This window comes from Sinohyriopsis cumingii, chromosome 2 (genome assembly GCF_028554795.1).
Source record: "Sinohyriopsis cumingii isolate HCF-2022 chromosome 2, ASM2855479v2, whole genome shotgun sequence".
NCBI lineage: Eukaryota > Metazoa > Mollusca > Bivalvia > Unionida > Unionidae > Sinohyriopsis > Sinohyriopsis cumingii.
This window is the reverse complement of record NC_142962.1, coordinates 113,308,076-113,319,478: the sequence shown is the minus strand read 5'-3', so window position 1 is coordinate 113,319,478 and position 11,403 is coordinate 113,308,076.

The following is an 11,403-nucleotide window of genomic DNA, read 5'->3' as shown; positions in this document are numbered from 1 at the left end:
TGACTTATCATTACAATAACACAAAAGAGTATGCATTAAAACATATCACATGCCCGACTTATCATTACAATAACACAAAAGAGTATGCATTAAAACATATCACAATGCCCGACTCATCATTACAATAACACAAAGAGTATGCATTAAAACAAATCACCATGCCCGACTTATCATTACAATAACACAAAAGAGTATGCATTAAAACATATCACCATGCCCGACTTATCATTACAATAACACAAAGAGTATGCATTAAAACACATCACAATGCCCGACTTCATCATTACAATAACACAAAAGAGTATGCATTAAAACATATCACCATGCCCGACTTATCATTACAATAACACAAAAGAGTATGCATTAAAACACATCACCATGCCCGACTTATCATTACAATAACACAAAAGAGTATGCATTAAACACATATCACCATGCCCGACTTATCTACAATAACACAAAAGAGTATGCATTAAAACATATCACGATGCCCGACTTATCATTACAATAACACAAAAGAGTATGCATTAAAACATATCACCATGCCCGACTTATCATTACAATAACACAAAAGAGTATGCATTAAAACACATCACAATGCCCGACTTATCATTACAATAACACAAAAGAGTATGCAATTAAAACATATCACCATGCCCGACTTATCATTACAATAACACAAAAGAGTATGCATTAAAACATATCACCATGCCCGACTTATCATTACAATAACACAAAAGAGTATGCATTAAAACATATCACCATGCCCGACTTATCATTACAATAACACAAAAGAGTATGCATTAAAAACATATCACCATGCCCGACTTATCATTACAATAACACAAAAGAGTATGCATTAAAACACATCACAATGCCCGACTTCATCATTACAATAACACAAAAGAGTATGCATTAAAACACATCACCATGCCCGACTTATCATTACAATAACACAAAAGAGTATGCATTAAAAACATATCACGATGCCCGACTTATCATTACAATAACACAAAAGAGTATGCATTAAAACACATCACCATGCCCGACTTATCATTACAATAACACAAAAGAGTATGCATTAAAACACATCACAATGCCCGACTCATCATTACAATAACACAAAAGAGTATGCATTAAAACATATCACGATGCCCGACTTATCATTACAATAACACAAAAGAGTATGCATTAATAACATATCACCATGCCCGACTCATCATTACAATAACACAAAAGAGTATGCATTAAAACATATCACCATGCCCGACTTATCATTACAATAACACAAAAGAGTATGCATTAAAACATATCACGATGCCCGACACATCATTACAATAACACAAAAGAGTATGCATTAAAACACATCACCATGCCCGACTTATCATTACAATAACACAAAAGAGTATGCATTAAAACACATCACAATGCCCGACTCATCATTACAATAAGACAAAAGAGTATGCATTAAAACACATCACCATGCCCGACTTATCATTACAATAACACAAAAGAGTATGCATTAAAACATATCACGATGCCCGACTTATCATTACAATAACACAAAAGAGTATGCATTAAAACACATCACCATGCCCGACTTATCATTACAATAACACAAAAGAGTATGCATTAAAACACATCACAATGCCCGACTCATCATTACAATAACACAAAAGAGTATGCATTAAAACATATCACCATGCCCGACTTATCATTACAATAACACAAAAGAGTATGCATTAAAACATATCACGATGCCCGACTTATCATTACAATAACACAAAAGAGTATGCATTAAAACATATCACCATGCCCGACTTATCATTACAATAACACAAAAGAGTATGCATTAAAACATATCACGATGCCCGACTTATCATTACAATAACACAAAAGAGTATGCATTAAAACATATCACCATGCCCGACTTATCATTACAATAACACAAAAGAGTATGCATTAAAACATATCACGATGCCCGACTTATCATTACAATAACACAAAAGAGTATGCATTAAAACACATCACCATGCCCGACTTATCATTACAATAACACAAAAGAGTATGCATTAAAACATATCACAATGCCCGACTTATCATTACAATAACACAAAAGAGTATGCATTAAAACATATCACCATGCCCGACTTATCATTACAATAACACAAAAGAGTATGCATTAAAACACATCACCATGCCCGACTTATCATTACAATAACACAAAAGAGTATGCATTAAAACATATCACCATGCCCGACTTATCATTACAATAACACAAAAGAGTATGCATTAAAACATATCACGATGCCCGACTTATCATTACAATAACACAAAAGAGTATGCATTAAAACATATCACGATGCCCGACTTATCATTACAATAACACAAAAGAGTATGCATTAAAACACATCACAATGCCCGACTCATCATTACAATAACACAAAAGAGTATGCATTAAAACACATCACCATGCCCGACTTATCATTACAATAACACAAAAGAGTATGCATTAAAACATATCACCATGCCCGACTTATCATTACAATAACACAAAAGAGTATGCATTAAAACATATCACCATGCCCGACTTATCATTACAATAACACAAAAGAGTATGCATTAAAACATATCACGATGCCCGACTTATCATTACAATAACACAAAAGAGTATGCATTAAAACATATCACCATGCCCGACTTATCATTACAATAAACACAAAAGAGTATGCATTAAAACATATCACCATGCCCGACTTATCATTACAATAACACAAAAGAGTATGCATTAAAACATATCACGATGCCCGACTTATCATTACAATAACACAAAAGAGTATGCATTAAAACACATCACCATGCCCGACTTATCATTACAATAACACAAAAGAGTATGCATTAAAACATATCACAATGCCCGACTTATCATTACAATAACACAAAAGAGTATGCATTAAAACATATCACCATGCCCGACTTATCATTACAATAACACAAAAGAGTATGCATTAAAACACATCACCATGCCCGACTTATCATTACAATAACACAAAAGAGTATGCATTAAAACATATCACCATGCCCGACTTATCATTACAATAACACAAAAGAGTATGCATTAAAACATATCACGATGCCCGACTTATCATTACAATAACACAAAAGAGTATGCATTAAAACATATCACGATGCCCGACTTATCATTACAATAACACAAAAGAGTATGCATTAAAACACATCACAATGCCCGACTCATCATTACAATAACACAAAAGAGTATGCATTAAAACACATCACCATGCCCGACTTATCATTACAATAACACAAAAGAGTATGCATTAAAACATATCACCATGCCCGACTTATCATTACAATAACACAAAAGAGTATGCATTAAAACATATCACCATGCCCGACTTATCATTACAATAACACAAAAGAGTATGCATTAAAACATATCACGATGCCCGACTTATCATTACAATAACACAAAAGAGTATGCATTAAAACATATCACCATGCCCGACTTATCATTACAATAACAAAAAAGAGTATGCATTAAAACATATCACCATGCCCGACTCATCATTACAATAACACAAAAGAGTATGCATTAAAACAGATCACCATGCCCGACTTATCATTACAATAACACAAAAGAGTATGCATTAAAACATATCACAATGCCCGACTTATCATTACAATAACACAAAAGAGTATGCATTAAAACATATCACGATGCCCGACTTATCATTACAATAACACAAAAGAGTATGCATTAAAACATATCACCATGCCCGACTTATCATTACAATAACACAAAAGAGTATGCATTAAAACATATCACCATGCCCGACTTATCATTACAATAACACAAAAGAGTATGCATTAAAACATATCACAATGCCCGACTCATCATTACAATAACACAAAAGAGTATGCATTAAAACATATCACCATGCCCGACTTATCATTACAATAACACAAAAGAGTATGCATTAAAACACATCACAATGCCCGACTTATCATTACAATAAGACAAAAGAGTATGCATTAAAACACATCACCATGCCCGACTTATCATTACAATAACACAAAAGAGTATGCATTAAAACATATCACGATGCCCGACTTATCATTACAATAACACAAAAGAGTATGCATTAAAACACATCACCATGCCCGACTTATCATTACAATAACACAAAAGAGTATGCATTAAAACACATCACAATGCCCGACTCATCATTACAATAACACAAAAGAGTATGCATTAAAACATATCACCATGCCCGACTTATCATTACAATAACACAAAAGAGTATGCATTAAAACATATCACGATGCCCGACTTATCATTACAATAACACAAAAGAGTATGCATTAAAACATATCACCATGCCCGACTTATCATTACAATAACACAAAAGAGTATGCATTAAAACATATCACGATGCCCGACTCATCATTACAATAACACAAAAAGAGTATGCATTAAAACATATCACCATGCCCGACTTATCATTACAATAACACAAAAGAGTATGCATTAAAACATATCACGATGCCCGACTTATCATTACAATAACACAAAAGAGTATGCATTAAAACACATCACCATGCCCGACTTATCATTACAATAACACAAAAGAGTATGCATTAAAACATATCACAATGCCCGACTTATCATTACAATAACACAAAAGAGTATGCATTAAAACATATCACCATGCCCGACTTATCATTACAATAACACAAAAGAGTATGCATTAAAACACATCACCATGCCCGACTTATCATTACAATAACACAAAAGAGTATGCATTAAAACATATCACCATGCCCGACTTATCATTACAATAACACAAAAGAGTATGCATTAAAACATATCACGATGCCCGACTTATCATTACAATAACACAAAAGAGTATGCATTAAAACATATCACGATGCCCGACTTATCATTACAATAACACAAAAGAGTATGCATTAAAACACATCACAATGCCCGACTCATCATTACAATAACACAAAAGAGTATGCATTAAAACACATCACCATGCCCGACTTATCATTACAATAACACAAAAGAGTATGCATTAAAACATATCACCATGCCCGACTTATCATTACAATAACACAAAAGAGTATGCATTAAAACATATCACCATGCCCGACTTATCATTACAATAACACAAAAGAGTATGCATTAAAACATATCACGATGCCCGACTTATCATTACAATAACACAAAAGAGTATGCATTAAAACATATCACCATGCCCGACTTATCATTACAATAACACAAAAGAGTATGCATTAAAACATATCACGATGCCCGACTTATCATTACAATAACACAAAAGAGTATGCATTAAAACATATCACGATGCCCGACTTATCATTACAATAACACAAAAGAGTATGCATTAATACATATCACCATGCCCGACTTATCATTACAATAACACAAAAGAGTATGCATTAAAACATATCACGATGCCCGACTTATCATTACAATAACACAAAAGAGTATGCATTAAAACACATCACATGCCCGACTTATCATTACAATAACACAAAAGAGTATGCATTAAAACACATCACAATGCCCGACTTATCATTACAATAACACGAAAAGAGTATGCATTAAAACACATCACCATGCCCGACTTATCATTACAATAACACAAAAGAGTATGCATTAAAACATATCACGATGCCCGACTTATCATTACAATAACACAAAAGAGTATGCATTAAAACATATCACGATGCCCGACTTATCATTACAATAACACAAAAGAGTATGCATTAAAACACATCACAATGCCCGACTCATCATTACAATAACACAAAAGAGTATGCATTAAAACATATCACCATGCCCGACTTATCATTACAATAACACAAAAGAGTATGCATTAAAACACATCACCATGCCCGACTTATCATTACAATAACACAAAAGAGTATGCATTAAAACACATCACAATGCCCGACTTATCATTACAATAACACAAAAGAGTATGCATTAAAACAAATCACCATGCCCGACTTATCATTACAATAACACAAAAGAGTATGCATTAAAACATATCACAATGCCCGACTTATCATTACAATAACAGAAAAGAGTATGCATTAAAACACATCACAATGCCCGACTCATCATTACAATAACACAAAAGAGTATGCATTAAAACACATCACCATGCCGACTTATCATTACAATAACACAAAAGAGTATGCATTAAAACATATCACCATGCCCGACTTATCATTACAATAACACAAAAGAGTATGCATTAAAACACATCACAATGCCCGACTCATCATTACAATAACACAAAAGAGTATGCATTAAAACAAATCACCATGCCCGACTTATCATTACAATAACACAAAAGAGTATGCATTAAAACATATCACCATGCCCGACTTATCATTACAATAACACAAAAGAGTATGCATTAAAACACATCACAATGCCCGACACATGATTACAATAACACAAAAGAGTATGCATTAAAACATATCACCATGCCCGACTTATCATTACAATAACACAAAAGAGTATGCATTAAAACACATCAGCATGCCCGACTTATCATTACAATAACACAAAAGAGTATGCATTAAAACATATCACCATGCCCGACTTATCATTACAATAACACAAAAGAGTATGCATTAAAACATATCACGATGCCCGACTTATCATTACAATAACACAAAAGAGTATGCATTAAAACATATCACCATGCCCGACTTATCATTACAATAACACAAAAGAGTATGCATTAAAACATATCACGATGCCCGACTTATCATTACAATAACACAAAAGAGTATGCATTAAAACACATCACCATGCCCGACTTATCATTACAATAACACAAAAGAGTATGCATTAAAACATATCACGATGCCCGACTTATCATTACAATAACACAAAAGAGTATGCATTAAAACACATCACCATGCCCGACTTATCATTACAATAACACAAAAGAGTATGCATTAAAACACATCACAATGCCCGACTTATCATTACAATAACACAAAAGAGTATGCATTAAAACACATCACCATGCCCGACTTATCATTACAATAACACAAAAGAGTATGCATTAAAACATATCACGATGCCCGACTTATCATTACAATAACACAAAAGAGTATGCATTAAAACACATCACCATGCCCGACTTATCATTACAATAACACAAAAGAGTATGCATTAAAACACATCACCATGCCCGACTCATCATTACAATAACACAAAAGAGTATGCATTAAAACATATCACGATGCCCGACTTATCATTACAATAACACAAAAGAGTATGCATTAAAACATATCACCATGCCCGACTCATCATTACAATAACACAAAAGAGTATGCATTAAAACATATCACCATGCCCGACTTATCATTACAATAACACAAAAGAGTATGCATTAAAACATATCACAATGCCCGACTTATCATTACAATAACACAAAAGAGTATGCATTAAAACACATCACCATGCCCGACTTATCATTACAATAACAAAAAAGAGTATGCATTAAAACACATCACAATGCCCGACTCATCATTACAATAACACAAAAGAGTATGCATTAAAACACATCACCATGCCCGACTTATCATTACAATAACACAAAAGAGTATGCATTAAAACATATCACGATGCCCGACTTATCATTACAATAACACAAAAGAGTATGCATTAAAACACATCACCATGCCCGACTTATCATTACAATAACACAAAAGAGTATGCATTAAAACACATCACAATGCCCGACTCATCATTACAATAACACAAAAGAGTATGCATTAAAACATATCACCATGCCCGACTTATCATTACAATAACACAAAAGAGTATGCATTAAAACATATCACCATGCCCGACTTATCATTACAATAACACAAAAGAGTATGCATTAAAACATATCACCATGCCCGACTTATCATTACAATAACACAAAAGAGTATGCATTAAAACATATCACGATGCCCGACTTATCATTACAATAACACAAAAGAGTATGCATTAAAACATATCACTATGCCCGACTTATCATTACAATAACACAAAAGAGTATGCATTAAAACATATCACGATGCCCGACTTATCATTACAATAACACAAAAGAGTATGCATTAAAACAAATCACCATGCCCGACTTATCATTACAATAACACAAAAGAGTATGCATTAAAACATATCACGATGCCCGACTTATCATTACAATAACACAAAAGAGTATGCATTAAAACACATCACCATGCCCGACTTATCATTACAATAACACAAAAGAGTATGCATTAAAACACATCACCATGCCCGACTAATCATTACAATAACACAAAAGAGTATGCATTAAAACATATCACGATGCCCGACTTATCATTACAATAACACAAAAGAGTATGCATTAAAACACATCACTATGCCCGACTTATCATTACAATAACACAAAAGAGTATGCATTAAAACATATCACAATGCCCGACTCATCATTACAATAACACAAAAGAGTATGCATTAAAACACATCACCATGCCCGACTTATCATTACAATAACACAAAAGAGTATGCATTAAAAAACATCACAATGCCCGACTCATCATTACAATAACACAAAAGAGTATGCATTAAAACATATCACCATGCCCGACTTATCATTACAATAACACAAAAGAGTATGCATTAAAACATATCACGATGCCCGACTTATCATTACAATAACACAAAAGAGTATGCATTAAAACATATCACCATACCCGACTTATCATTACAATAACACAAAAGAGTATGCATTAAAACATATCACGATGCCCGACTTATCATTACAATAACACAAAAGAGTATGCATTAAAACATATCACCATGCCCGACTTATCATTACAATAACACAAAAGAGTATGCATTAAAACATATCACGATGCCCGACTTATCATTACAATAACACAAAAGAGTATGCATTAAAACACATCACCATGCCCGACTTATCATTACAATAACACAAAAGAGTATGCATTAAAACATATCACAATGCCCGACTTATCATTACAATAACACAAAAGAGTATGCATTAAAACATATCACCATGCCCGACTTATCATTACAATAACACAAAAGAGTATGCATTAAAACACATCACCATGCCCGACTTATCATTACAATAACACAAAAGAGTATGCATTAAAACATATCACCATGCCCGACTTATCATTACAATAACACAAAAGAGTATGCATTAAAACATATCACGATGCCCGACTTATCATTACAATAACACAAAAGAGTATGCATTAAAACATATCACGATGCCCGACTTATCATTACAATAAACACAAAAGAGTATGCATTAAAACACATCACAATGCCCGACTCATCATTACAATAACACAAAAGAGTATGCATTAAAACACATCACCATGCCCGACTTATCATTACAATAACACAAAAGAGTATGCATTAAAACATATCACCATGCCCGACTTATCATTACAATAACACAAAAGAGTATGCATTAAAACATATCACCATGCCCGACTTATCATTACAATAACACAAAAGAGTATGCATTAAAACATATCACGATGCCCGACTTATCATTACAATAACACAAAAGAGTATGCATTAAAACATATCACCATGCCCGACTTATCATTACAATAACACAAAAGAGTATGCATTAAAACATATCACGATGCCCGACTTATCATTACAATAACACAAAAGAGTATGCATTAAAACATATCACGATGCCCGACTTATCATTACAATAACACAAAAGAGTATGCATTAATACATATCACCATGCCCGACTTATCATTACAATAACACAAAAGAGTATGCATTAAAACACATCACCATGCCCGACTTATCATTACAATAACACAAAAGAGTATGCATTAAAACACATCACAATGCCCGACTTATCATTACAATAACACAAAAGAGTATGCATTAAAACACATCACAATGCCCGACTTATCATTACAATAACACGAAAGAGTATGCATTAAAACACATCACCATGCCCGACTTATCATTACAATAACACAAAAGAGTATGCATTAAAACATATCACGATGCCCGACTTATCATTACAATAACACAAAAGAGTATGCATTAAAACATATCACGATGCCCGACTTATCATTACAATAACACAAAAGAGTATGCATTAAAACACATCACAATGCCCGACTCATCATTACAATAACACAAAAGAGTATGCATTAAAACATATCACCATGCCCGACTTATCATTACAATAACACAAAAGAGTATGCATTAAAACACATCACCATGCCCGACTTATCATTACAATAACACAAAAGAGTATGCATTAAAACACATCACAATGCCCGACTTATCATTACAATAACACAAAAGAGTATGCATTAAAACAAATCACCATGCCCGACTTATCATTACAATAACACAAAAGAGTATGCATTAAAACATATCACAATGCCCGACTTATCATTACAATAACAGAAAAGAGTATGCATTAAAACACATCACAATGCCCGACTCATCATTACAATAACACAAAAGAGTATGCATTAAAACACATCACCATGCCCGACTTATCATTACAATAACACAAAAGAGTATGCATTAAAACATATCACCATGCCCGACTTATCATTACAATAACACAAAAGAGTATGCATTAAAACACATCACAATGCCCGACTCATCATTACAATAACACAAAAGAGTATGCATTAAAACAAATCACCATGCCCGACTTATCATTACAATAACACAAAAGAGTATGCATTAAAAACATATCACCATGCCCGACTTATCATTACAATAACACAAAAGAGTATGCATTAAAACACATCACAATGCCCGACTACATGATTACAATAACACAAAAGAGTATGCATTAAAACATATCACCATGCCCGACTTATCATTACAATAACACAAAAGAGTATGCATTGAAACACATCAGCATGCCCGACTTATCATTACAATAACACAAAAGAGTATGCATTAAAACATATCACCATGCCCGACTTATCATTACAATAACACAAAAGAGTATGCATTAAAACATATCACGATGCCCGACTTATCATTACAATAACACAAAAGAGTATGCATTAAAACATATCACCATGCCCGACTTATCATTACAATAACACAAAAGAGTATGCATTAAAACATATCACGATGCCCGACTTATCATTACAATAACACAAAAGAGTATGCATTAAAACACATCACCATGCCCGACTTATCATTACAATAACACAAAAGAGTATGCATTAAAACATATCACGATGCCCGACTTATCATTACAATAACACAAAAGAGTATGCATTAAAACACATCACCATGCCCGACTTATCATT